Source organism: Calliopsis andreniformis, unplaced genomic scaffold (assembly GCF_051401765.1).
Source record: "Calliopsis andreniformis isolate RMS-2024a unplaced genomic scaffold, iyCalAndr_principal scaffold0027, whole genome shotgun sequence".
NCBI lineage: Eukaryota > Metazoa > Arthropoda > Insecta > Hymenoptera > Andrenidae > Calliopsis > Calliopsis andreniformis.
This window is the reverse complement of record NW_027480436.1, coordinates 4,221,715-4,235,596: the sequence shown is the minus strand read 5'-3', so window position 1 is coordinate 4,235,596 and position 13,882 is coordinate 4,221,715.

Below are 13,882 nucleotides of genomic sequence, written 5' to 3'. Positions count from 1 at the left end.
AGAAATGACCATAACTTTCATACTGGTTGCAATTATTCGTTTCATAGGATGGGAAAACTGTTGCATCTTTACTGCATTTTATGCATCTGGCGTTGACTTCTTGGGCCCTAACCATTCGATCTGGTGGAGCAACGCCCTAGAGTGAAAGCTAGGTTGACCGGAACGTAGAAATGACCATTACTTTCACACTGGTTGCAATTATTCCTGCTATACTATGGAAAAACTGTTGTATTTTTATAGTATTTTATGCTTCTGACGTTGACTTCTAATTCCGTAGCTATTCGGTGTGGTGGAGCAATGCCCTAGAGTGAAGCCTAGGTTGCCCGGAACGTAGAAATGACCAGTACTTTCACACTGGTTGCCATTATTCATGCTATACGATGGAAAAACTGTTGCATTTGTATTGCATTTTCTGCTTCTGGCTTCGACTTCTAAGGCCCTAGCTATTCGATCTGGTGAGGCAACGTCCAAGAGTGAAGCCTAGGTAGCCCGGAACGTAGATGTGACCATGTCGTTCACACTGGTTGCAATTATTCCTGTTATACGATTGAAAAACTGTTGTATTTATATTGTATTTTATGCTTCTGGCGTTGTCTTCTAAGGCCCTAACTATTCGATCTGGTGAAGCAACGCCCCACAGTGAAGCCTAGGTTGCCCGGAACGTAGAAATAACCATTACCTTCACGCTTGTTGCAATTATTCCTGTTATGCGATTGAAAAGCTGAAGTATTAATATTGTATTTTATGCTTCTGGCGTTGACTTCTAAGGCCCTAACTATTCGATCCAGTGGGGCAACGCCATAGAGTGTTGCTTAGCTTGCCCGGAACGAAGAAATGACCATAACTTTCACACTGGTTGCAATTATTCGTTTTATACGATGGAAAAACTGCTGTATTTTTATTGTATTTTATGCTTCTGGCATTGACTTCTAAGATCCTAGCTATTCGATCTCGGTGGCAACGTCCAAGAGTGAAGCGTATGCGGCCCGAAACGTAGAAAAGACCATTACTTTCACACTGGTTGCAATTATTCTTTTGATACGATGGAAAAACTGTTGTATTTTTATAGCATTTAATGCTTCTGGCTTTGACTTCTAAGGCCGTAGCTATTCGATGTGGTGGAGCAACGCTCTAGAGTGAAGCCTAGGTTGCCCGGAACGTAGATATGACCATTACTTTCTCACTGGATGCAATTATTCCTGTTATAAAAAGGAAAAACTTCTGTATTTATATTGTATAATATGCTTACGGCGTTGACTTCTAAGGCCCTAACTATTCGATCTGGTGGAGCAATGGCTCAGAGTGAAGCCTAGGTTGCCCGGAACGTAGAAATGACCATAACATTCACACTGGTTGCAATTATTCGTTTTATGCGACGGAAAAGCTGTTTTATTTATATTGTATTTTATGCTTCTGGCGTAGACTTCTTAGGCCCTAGCTATTCGATCTGGTGGAGCAATGCCTCAGAGTTAAGTCTAGGATGCCCGAAACGCCGAAATGATAATTACTTTCACACTGGTTGCTATTATTCGTGCCATACGATGGAAAAACTGTTGCATTTTTATTGTATTTTCTGCTTCTGGCTTTGACTTCTAAGACCCTAGCTATTCGATCTGGTGAGGCAACGTCCAAGAGTGAAGCCTAGGTAGCGCGGAACGTAGAAATGACCATGTCGTTCACACTGGTTGCAATTATTCCTGTTATACGATGGAAAAACTGTTGTATTTATATTGCATTTTATGCTTCTGGCGTTGTCTTCTAAGGCCCTAACTATTCGACCTGGTGAAGCAACGCTCCACAGTGAAGCCTAGGCTGCCCGGATCGTAGAAATGATCATTACCTTCACGCTTGTTGCAACTATTCCTGTTATACGACGGAAAAACTGTTGTATTTTCATTGTATTTTATGCTTCTGGCGTTGACTTCTTAGGCCCTAGCTATTCGATCTGGTGGAGCAATGCCTCAGAGTTAAGTCTAGGATGCCCGAAACGCCGAAATGATTATTACTTTCACACTGGTTGCAATTATTCATGCTATACGATGGAAAAACTGTTGCATTTGTATTGTATTTTCTGCTTCTTGCTTTGACTTCTAAGGTCGCAGCTATTCGATCTGGTGGAGCAACGCCCTAGAGTGAAGCCTAGGTTGCCCGGAACGTAGAAATGACCATAACATTCACTCTGTTTGCAATTATCCTTTTTATACGATGGAAAAGCTGTTGTATTTATATTGTATTTTATGCTTCTGGCGTTGACTTCTCAGGCCATAGCTATTCGATCTGATGGAGCAATGCCTCAGAGTTAAGTCCAGGATGCCCGAAACGCCGAAATGATCATTACTTTCACACTGGTTGCAATTATTCATGCTATACGATGGAAAAACTGTTGCATTTGTATTGTATTTTCTGCTTCTGGCTTTGACTTCTAAGGTCGTAGCTATTCGATCTGGTGGAGCAACGCCCTAGAGTGAAGCCTAGGTTGCCCGGAACGTAGAAATGACCATAACATTCACTCTGGTTGCAATTATTCTTTTTATACGATGGAAATGCTGTTGTATTTATATTGTATTTTATGCTTCTGGCGGTGACTTCTTAGGCCCTAACTATTCGATCTGGTGGAGCAATGCCTCAGAGTTATGTCTAGGATGCCCGAAACGTCGAAATGATCATTACTTTCACACTGGTTGCAATTATTCATGCTATACGATGGAAAAACTGTTGCATTTGTATTGTATTTTCTGCTTCTGGCTTTGACGTCTAAGGCCCTAGCTATTCGATCTGGTGAGGCTACGTCCAAGAGTGAAGCCTAGGTAGCCCGGAACGTAGATGTGACCATGTCGTTCACACTGGTTGCAATTATTCCTGTTATACGATGGAAAAACTGTTGTATTTATATTGTATTTTATGCTTCTGGCGTTGTCTTCTAAGGCCCTAACTATTCGAGCTGGTGAAGCAACGCCCTACAGTGAAGCCCAGGTTGCACGGAACGTAGAAATGGCCATTACCTTCACGCTTGTTGCAATTATTCCTGTTTTGCGATGGAAAAGCTGAAGTATTTATATTGTATTTTATGCTTCTGGCGTTGACTTCTAAGGCCCTAACTATTCGATCTTGTGGAGCTACGCCATAGAGTGAAGCCTAGTTTGCCCGGAACGTACAAATGGCCATACGTTTCACACAGGTTGCAATTATTCCTGTTACACGATGGAAAGACTGTTGCATTTTTATTGCATTTAATGCTTCTGGCTTTGACTTCTAAGGCCGTAGCTATTCGATGTGGTGGAGCAACGCTCTAGAGTGAAGCCTAGGTTGCCCGGAACGTAGAAATGACCATAACTTTCACACTGGTCGCAATTATTCCTGTTATGCGATGGAAAAAATGTTGTATTTTTATTGTATTTTATGCTTCTGGCGTTGACTTCTATGGCTGTAACCATTCGATCTGGTGGAGCAACGCCCTAGAGTCAAGCCTAGGTTGCCCGGAACGTATAAATGACCATAACTTTCACACCGGTTGCAATTATTCGTTCTATACGATGGAAAAACTTTTGCATTTCTATTGTATTTTATGCTCCTGCCGTTGACTTCTAAGGCCCTAACTATTGGATCTGTTGGAGCAACGCCCTAGAGTGAAGCCTAGGTTGCCCGGAACGTAGAAATAACCATTACCTTCACGCTTGTTGCAATTATTCCTGTTATGCGATTGAAAAGCTGAAGTATTAATATTGTATTTTATGCTTCTGGCGTTGACTTCTAAGGCCCTAACTATTCGATCCAGTGGGGCAACGCCATAGAGTGTTGCTTAGCTTGCCCGGAACGAAGAAATGACCATAACTTTCACACTGGTTGCAATTATTCGTTTTATACGATGGAAAAACTGCTGTATTTTTATTGTATTTTATGCTTCTGGCATTGACTTCTAAGATCCTAGCTATTCGATCTCGGTGGCAACGTCCAAGAGTGAAGCGTATGCGGCCCGAAACGTAGAAAAGACCATTACTTTCACACTGGTTGCAATTATTCTTTTGATACGATGGAAAAACTGTTGTATTTTTATAGCATTTAATGCTTCTGGCTTTGACTTCTAAGGCCGTAGCTATTCGATGTGGTGGAGCAACGCTCTAGAGTGAAGCCTAGGTTGCCCGGAACGTAGATATGACCATTACTTTCTCACTGGATGCAATTATTCCTGTTATAAAAAGGAAAAACTTCTGTATTTATATTGTATAATATGCTTACGGCGTTGACTTCTAAGGCCCTAACTATTCGATCTGGTGGAGCAATGGCTCAGAGTGAAGCCTAGGTTGCCCGGAACGTAGAAATGACCATAACATTCACACTGGTTGCAATTATTCGTTTTATGCGACGGAAAAGCTGTTTTATTTATATTGTATTTTATGCTTCTGGCGTAGACTTCTTAGGCCCTAGCTATTCGATCTGGTGGAGCAATGCCTCAGAGTTAAGTCTAGGATGCCCGAAACGCCGAAATGATAATTACTTTCACACTGGTTGCTATTATTCGTGCCATACGATGGAAAAACTGTTGCATTTTTATTGTATTTTCTGCTTCTGGCTTTGACTTCTAAGACCCTAGCTATTCGATCTGGTGAGGCAACGTCCAAGAGTGAAGCCTAGGTAGCGCGGAACGTAGAAATGACCATGTCGTTCACACTGGTTGCAATTATTCCTGTTATACGATGGAAAAACTGTTGTATTTATATTGCATTTTATGCTTCTGGCGTTGTCTTCTAAGGCCCTAACTATTCGACCTGGTGAAGCAACGCTCCACAGTGAAGCCTAGGCTGCCCGGATCGTAGAAATGATCATTACCTTCACGCTTGTTGCAACTATTCCTGTTATACGACGGAAAAACTGTTGTATTTTCATTGTATTTTATGCTTCTGGCGTTGACTTCTTAGGCCCTAGCTATTCGATCTGGTGGAGCAATGCCTCAGAGTTAAGTCTAGGATGCCCGAAACGCCGAAATGATTATTACTTTCACACTGGTTGCAATTATTCATGCTATACGATGGAAAAACTGTTGCATTTGTATTGTATTTTCTGCTTCTTGCTTTGACTTCTAAGGTCGCAGCTATTCGATCTGGTGGAGCAACGCCCTAGAGTGAAGCCTAGGTTGCCCGGAACGTAGAAATGACCATAACATTCACTCTGTTTGCAATTATTCTTTTTATACGATGGAAAAGCTGTTGTATTTATATTGTATTTTATGCTTCTGGCGTTGACTTCTCAGGCCATAGCTATTCGATCTGATGGAGCAATGCCTCAGAGTTAAGTCCAGGATGCCCGAAACGCCGAAATGATCATTACTTTCACACTGGTTGCAATTATTCATGCTATACGATGGAAAAACTGTTGCATTTGTATTGTATTTTTTGCTTCTGGCTTTGACTTCTAAGGTCGTAGCTATTCGATCTGGTGGAGCAACGCCCTAGAGTGAAGCCTAGGTTGCCCGGAACGTAGAAATGACCATAACATTCACTCTGGTTGCAATTATTCTTTTTATACGATGGAAATGCTGTTGTATTTATATTGTATTTTATGCTTCTGGCGGTGACTTCTTAGGCCCTAACTATTCGATCTGGTGGAGCAATGCCTCAGAGTTATGTCTAGGATGCCCGAAACGTCGAAATGATCATTACTTTCACACTGGTTGCAATTATTCATGCTATACGATGGAAAAACTGTTGCATTTGTATTGTATTTTCTGCTTCTGGCTTTGACGTCTAAGGCCCTAGCTATTCGATCTGGTGAGGCTACGTCCAAGAGTGAAACCTAGGTAGCCCGGAACGTAGATGTGACCATGTCGTTCACACTGGTTGCAATTATTCCTGTTATACGATGGAAAGACTGTTGTATTTATATTGTATTTTATGCTTCTGGCGTTGTCTTCTAAGGCCCTAACTATTCGAGCTGGTGAAGCAACGCCCTACAGTGAAGCCCAGGTTGCACGGAACGTAGAAATGGCCATTACCTTCACGCTTGTTGCAATTATTCCTGTTTTGCGATGGAAAAGCTGAAGTATTTATATTGTATTTTATGCTTCTGGCGTTGACTTCTAAGGCCCTAACTATTCGATCTTGTGGAGCTACGCCATAGAGTGAAGCCTAGTTTGCCCGGAACGTACAAATGGCCATACGTTTCACACAGGTTGCAATTATTCCTGTTACACGATGGAAAAACTGTTGCATTTTTATTGCATTTAATGCTTCTGGCTTTGACTTCTAAGGCCGTAGCTATTCGATGTGGTGGAGCAACGCTCTAGAGTGAAGCCTAGGTTGCCCGGAACGTAGAAATGACCATAACTTTCACACTGGTCGCAATTATTCCTGTTATGCGATGGAAAAAATGTTGTATTTTTATTGTATTTTATGCTTCTGGCGTTGACTTCTATGGCTGTAACCATTCGATCTGGTGGAGCAACGCCCTAGAGTCAAGCCTAGGTTGCCCGGAACGTATAAATGACCATAACTTTCACACCGGTTGCAATTATTCGTTCTATACGATGGAAAAACTTTTGCATTTCTATTGTATTTTATGCTCCTGCCGTTGACTTCTAAGGCCCTAACTATTGGATCTGTTGGAGCAACGCCCTAGAGTGAAGCCTAGGTTGCCAGGAACGTAGAAATGACCATAACATTCACACTGGTTGCAATTATTCGTTTTATACGATGGAAAAGCTGTTGTATTTATATTGTATTTTCTGCTTCTGGCTTTGACTTCTAAGGCCCTAGCTATTCGATCTGGTGAGGCAACGTCCAAGAGTGAAGCCTAGGTAGCGCGGAACGTAGATATGACCATGTCGTTCACACTGGTTGCAATTATTCCTGTTATACGATGGAAAAACTGTTGTATTTATATTGTATTTTATGCTTCGGGCGTTGACTTCTAAGTGCCTAGGTATCCGATCAGGTGGAGCAACGCCCTAGAGTGAAGCCTAGATTGCCCGAAACGTAGGAATAACCATTACCTTCACGCTTGTTGTAATTATTCCTGTTATCCGATGGAAAAGCTGAAGTATTTATATTGTATTTTATGCTTCTGGCGTTGACTTCTAAGGCCCTAACTATTCGATCTGGTGGAGCTACGCCATAGAGTGAAGGCTAGGTTGCCGGAACGTAGAAATGGCCATACGTTTCACACAGGTTGCAATTATACCTGTTATACGATGGAAAAACTGTTGCATATTTATTGCATTTAATGCTTCTGGCTTTGACTTCTAACGCCGTAGCTATTCGATGAGGTGGAGCAACGCTCTAGAGTGAAACCTAGGTTGCCCGGAACGAAGAAATGACCATTACTTTCACTCTAGTTGCAATTACTCATGCTATATGATGTAAAAACTGTTGTATTTTCATTGTGTTTTATGCTTCTGGCGTTGACTTCTAAGGCCGTAACTGTTCGATCAGGTGGAGCAACGCCCTAGAGTGAAGCCTAGGTTGCCCGGAATGAAGAAATGACCATTACTTTCACACTGGTTTCAAATATTCGTTCTATACGATGGAAAAGCTGTTGTATTTATTTTGTATTCTATGCTTCTGGCGCTGGCTTCATAGGACCTAACTATTGGATCTGGTGGACCAACGCCCTAGAGTGGAGCCTATGTTGCCCGGAACGTAAAAATGACCATCACTTTCACCCTGGTTGCAATTATTCCTGTTATACGATGGAAAAACTGTTGTATTTTTATTGTATTTCATGCTTCGGGCGTTGACTTCTAAGGCCCTAACTATTCCATCTGGTGGAGCAACGCCTTAGAGTGAAGCCTAGGTTGCTCGGAATGTAGACATGTCCATAACTTTCACACTGGTTGCAATTATTCGTTCTATACGATGGAAAAACTGTTGCATCTTTATTGTATTTTTTGCTTCTGCCGTTGACTTCTAAGGCCCTAACGATTGGATCTGTTGGAGCAACGCCCTAGAGTGAAGCCTAGGTTGCCCGGAAAGTAGAAATGACCATAACATTCACACTGGTTGCAATTATTCGTTTTATACGATGGAAAAACTGTTGTATTTATTTTGTCTTTTATGCTTCTGGCGTTGACTTCTTAGGCCCTAACTATTAGATCTGGTGGAGCGACGCCCTAGAGCGAAGCCTAAGTTGCCCGGAACGTAGATATGACAATTACTTTCACACTGGTTGCAATTATTCGTTTTATACGATGGAAAAGCTGTTGTATTTATATTGTATTTTATGCTTCTGGCGTTGACTTCTTAGGCCCTAGCTATTCGATCTGGTGGAGCAACGCCTCAGAGTTAAGTGTAGGATGCCCGAAACGTAGAAATGAGCATAACATTCATACTGATTGCAATTATTCGTTTTATACGATGGAAAAACTGCTGTATTTTTATTGTATTTTATGCTTCTGGCATTGACTTCTAAGATCCTGGCTATTCGATCTCGGGGGCAACGTCGAAGAGTGAAGCGTATGTGGCCCGAAACGTAGAAAAGACCATTACTTTCACACTGGTTGCAATTATTCTTTTGATACGATGGAAAAACTGTTGTATCTTTATTGTATTTTATGCGTCTCGAGTTGTTTTCTAAGGCCCCAACTATTCGTCCTGGTGGTGCAACGCCCTAGAGTGAAGCCTAGGTAGCACGGAAAATAGAAATGTCCATAACTTTCACACTGATTGCAATTATTCGTTTTATACGATGGAAAAACTGTTCTATTTATTTTGCATTTTATGCTTATGGCGTTGACTTCTAGGGCCATAGCGAATCGATGTGGTGGAGCAACGCCTTAGAGTGAAGCCTAGGTTGCCCGGAACGTAGAAATGAACATCACTTTCACACTGGCTGCAATTATTCCTGTTATACGATGGAAAAACTGTTGCATTTATATTGTATTTTATGCTCCTGGCGTTGACTTCTAAGGCGGTAGCTATTCGATATGGTGGAGCAACGCCCTAGAGTGAAGCCTAGGTTGCCCGGAACGTAGAAGTGACCATTACATGCACACTAGTTGCAATTATTCCTGTTATACGACGGGAAGGCTGTTGTATTTATATTGTATTTTATGCATCTGGCGTTGACTTCTAAGGCCCTAACTATTCGATCCAGTGGGGCAACGCCCTAGAGTGTTGCTTAGCTTGCCCGGAACGAAGAAATGACCATAACTTTCACCCTGGTTGCAATTATTCGTTTTATACGATGGAAAAGATGTTGTATTAATATTTTATTTTATGCTTCAGGCGTTGACTTCAAAGGTCGTAGCTATAGGATGTGGTGGAGCAACGCCCTAGAGTGAAGCCTAGGTTGCGTGGAACGTAGAAATGACCATAACTTTCACACTGGTCGCAATTATTCGTTTTACACAATCGAAAAACTGTTCTATTCATTTTGTATTTTATGCTTCGGGCGTCGACTACCAAGGCCCTCACTATTCGATGTGGTGGAGGAACGCCCTAGAGTGGAGCACAGGTTGCCCAGAACGTAGATATGACCTTTACTTTCACACTGGTTGCAATTATTCCTGTTATACGATGGAAAAGCTGTTGTATTTTTACTGTATTTATGCTTCTGGCGTTGATTTCTAAGGTCATAGCTATTTGATCTCGTTTGGCAACGTCCAAGAGTGAAGCCTATGTTGCCCGAAACGTAGAAATGACCATAACTTTCACACTGGTTGCAATTATTCCTGTTATGCGATGGAAAAACTGTTGTATTTATATTGTATTTTATGCTTCGGGCGTTGACTTCTCAGGCCCTATCTATTCGATCTGGTGGAGCAACGCCATAGGATGAAGCCTAGGATGCCCGGAACGTAGAAATGACCATAACATTCACACTGGTTGCAATTATTCGTTTTATACGATGGAAAAGCTGTTGTATTTATATTGTATTTTATGCTTCTGGCGTTGACTTCTTAGGCCCTAACTATTCGATCTGGTGGAGCAATGCCTCAGAGCTAAGTCTAGGATGCCCGAAACGTCGAAATGATCATTACTTTCACACTGGTTGCAATTATTCATGCCATACGATGAAAAAACTGTTGCATTCTTATTGTATTTTCTGCTTCTGGCTTTGACTTCTAAGGTCCTAGCTATCCGATCTGGTGGGGCAACGTCCAAGAGTGAAGCCTAGGATGCCCGGAACGTAGATATGACCATGTCATTCACACTGGTTGCAATTACTCCTGTTATACGATGGAAAGACAGTTGTATTTATATTGTATTTTATGCATCTGGCGTTGACTTCTAAGGCCCTAACTCTCCGATCTGGTGGAGCAATGCTCCAGAGTGAAACCTAGGTTGCCCGGAACGAAGAAATAACCATTACTTTCACTCTTGTTGCAATTATTCATGCTTTATGATGTAAAAACTGTTGTATTTTCATTGTATTTTATGCTTCTGGCGTTGACTTCTAAGGCCGTAACTATTCGATCAGGTGGAGCAACGCCCTAGAGTGAAACCTAGGTTGCCCGGAATGAAGAAATGACCATTACTTTCTCACTGGATGCAATTATTCCTGTTATAAAATGGAAAAACTTCTGTATTTATATTGTATATTATGCTTCCGGCGTTGACTTCTAAGGCCCTAACTCTTCGATCTGGTGGAGCAATGCTTCAGAGTGAAGCCTATGTTGCCCGGAACGTAGAAATGACCATTACTTTCACACTGGTTTCATTATTCGTTTTATACGATGGAAAAACCGTTGCATTTATTTTGTATTTGATGCTTCTGGCGCTGGCTTCATAGGACCTAACTATTGGATCTGGTGGACCAACGCCCTAGAGTGAAGCCTATGTTGCCCGGAACGTAAAAGTGACCATCACTTTCACACTGGTTGCAATTATTCCTGTTATACGACGGAAAAACTGTTGTATTTTTATTGTACTTTATGCTTCGGGCGTTGACTTCTAAGTCCCTAGGTATTCGATCTGGTGGAGCAACGCCCTAGGGTGAAGCCTAGATTGCCCGAAACGTAGAAATAACCATTACGTTCAGTCTAGTTGCAATTATTCATGCTATACGATGGAAAAACTGTTGTATTTTCATTGTATTTTATGCTTCTGGCGTTCACTTCTAATGCCGTAACTTTTGGATCTGGTGGAGCAACGCCCTAGAGTGAAGGCTAGGTTGCCCGGAACGTATAAATGACCATAACTTTCACTCTCGTTGCAATTATTCGTTCTATACGATGGAAAAACTGTTGCATCTTTATTGTACTTTATGCTTCGGGCGTTGACTTCTAAGGCCCTAACTATTCGATCTGGTGGAGCAATGCCTCAGAGTGAAGCCTAGGTTGCCCGGAACGTAGAAATGACCATAACATTCACACTGGTTGCAATTATTCGCTTTATACGATGGAAAAGCTGTTGTATTTATATTGTGTTTTATGCTTCTGGCGTAGACTTCTTAGGCCCTAGCTTTTCGATCTGGTGGAGCATTACCTCATAGTTAAGTCTAGGATGCCCGAAACGCCGAAATGATCATTACTTTCACACTGGTTGCTATTATTCGTGCCATACGATGGAAAAACTGTTGCATTTTTATTGTATTTTCTGCTTCTGGCTTTGACTTCTAAGGCCCTAGCTATTCGAACTGGTGAGGCAACGTCCAAGAGTGAAGCCTAGGTAGCGCGGAACGTAGATATGACCATGTCGTTCACATCTGGTTGCAATTATTCCTGTTATACGATGGAAAAACTGTTGTATATATATATTGTATTTTATGCTTCTGGCGTTGTCTTCTAAGGCCCTACCTATTCGAGCTGGTGAAGCAACGCCCCACAGTGAAGCCTAGGTTGCCTGGAACGTAGAAATGTCCATTACCTTCACGCTTGTTGCAATTATTCCTGTTATGCGATGGAAAAGCTGAAGTATTTATATTGTATTTTATGCTTCTGGCGTTGACTTCTAAGGCCCTAACTATTCGATCTGGTGGAGCTACGCCATAGAGTGAAGGCTAGGTTGCCGGAACGTAGAAATGGCCATACGTTTCACACAGGTTGCAATTATACCTGTTATACGATGGAAAAACTGTTGCATATTTATTGCATTTAATGCTTCTGGCTTTGACTTCTAAGGCCGTAGCTATTCGATGAGGTGGAGCAACGCTCTAGAGTGAAACCTAGGTTGCCCGGAACGAAGAAATGACCATTACTTTCACTCTAGTTGCAATTACTCATGCTATATGATGTAAAAACTGTTGTATTTTCATTGTGTTTTATGCTTCTGGCGTTGACTTCTAAGGCCGTAACTGTTCGATCAGGTGGAGCAACGCCCTAGAGTGAAGCCTAGGTTGCCCGGAATGAAGAAATGACCATTACTTTCACACTGGTTTCAAATATTCGTTCTATACGATGGAAAAGCTGTTGTATTTATTTTGTATTCTATGCTTCTGGCGCTGGCTTCATAGGACCTAACTATTGGATCTGGTGGACCAACGCCCTAGAGTGGAGCCTATGTTGCCCGGAACGTAAAAATGACCATCACTTTCACCCTGGTTGCAATTATTCCTGTTATACGATGGAAAAACTGTTGTATTTTTATTGTATTTCATGCTTCGGGCGTTGACTTCTAAGGCCATATCTATTCGATCTGGTGGAGCAACGCCATAGAGTGAAGCCTAGGTTGCCCGGAACGTATAAATGACCATAACTTTCACACTGGTTGCAATTATTCCTGTTATGCGATGGAAAAACTGTTGTATTTTTATTGTATTTTATGCTTCGGGCGTTGACTTCTAAGGCCCTAACTATTCCATCTGGTGGAGCAACGCCTTAGAGTGAAGCCTAGGTTGCTCGGAATGTAGACATGTCCATAACTTTCACACTGGTTGCAATTATTCGTTCTATACGATGGAAAAACTGTTGCATCTTTATTGTATTTTTTGCTTCTGCCGTTGACTTCTAAGGCCCTAACGATTGGATCTGTTGGAGCAACGCCCTAGAGTGAAGCCTAGGTTGCCCGGAAAGTAGAAATGACCATAACATTCACACTGGTTGCAATTATTCGTTTTATACGATGGAAAAACTGTTGTATTTATTTTGTCTTTTATGCTTCTGGCGTTGACTTCTTAGGCCCTAACTATTAGATCTGGTGGAGCGACGCCCTAGAGCGAAGCCTAAGTTGCCCGGAACGTAGATATGACAATTACTTTCACACTGGTTGCAATTATTCGTTTTATACGAAGGAAAAGCTGTTGTATTTATATTGTATTTTATGCTTCTGGCGTTGACTTCTTAGGCCCTAGCTATTCGATCTGGTGGAGCAACGCCTCAGAGTTAAGTGTAGGATGCCCGAAACGTAGAAATGAGCATAACATTCATACTGATTGCAATTATTCGTTTTATACGATGGAAAAACTGCTGTATTTTTATTGTATTTTATGCTTCTGGCATTGACTTCTAAGATCCTAGCTATTCGATCTCGGGGGCAACGTCGAAGAGTGAAGCGTATGTGGCCCGAAACGTAGAAAAGACCATTACTTTCACACTGGTTGCAATTATTCTTTTGATACGATGGAAAAACTGTTGTATCTTTATTGTATTTTATGCGTCTCGAGTTGTTTTCTAAGGCCCCAACTATTCGTCCTGGTGGTGCAACGCCCTAGAGTGAAGCCTAGGTAGCACGGAACATAGAAATGTCCATAACTTTCACACTGATTGCAATTATTCGTTTTATACGATGGAAAAACTGTTCTATTTATTTTGCATTTTATGCTTATGGCGTTGACTTCTAGGGCCATAGCGAATCGATGTGGTGGAGCAACGCCTTAGAGTGAAGCCTAGGTTGCCCGGAACGTAGAAATGAACATCACTTTCACACTGGCTGCAATTATTCCTGTTATACGATGGAAAAACTGTTGCATTTATATTGTATTTTATGCTCCTGGCGTTGACTTCTAAGGCGGT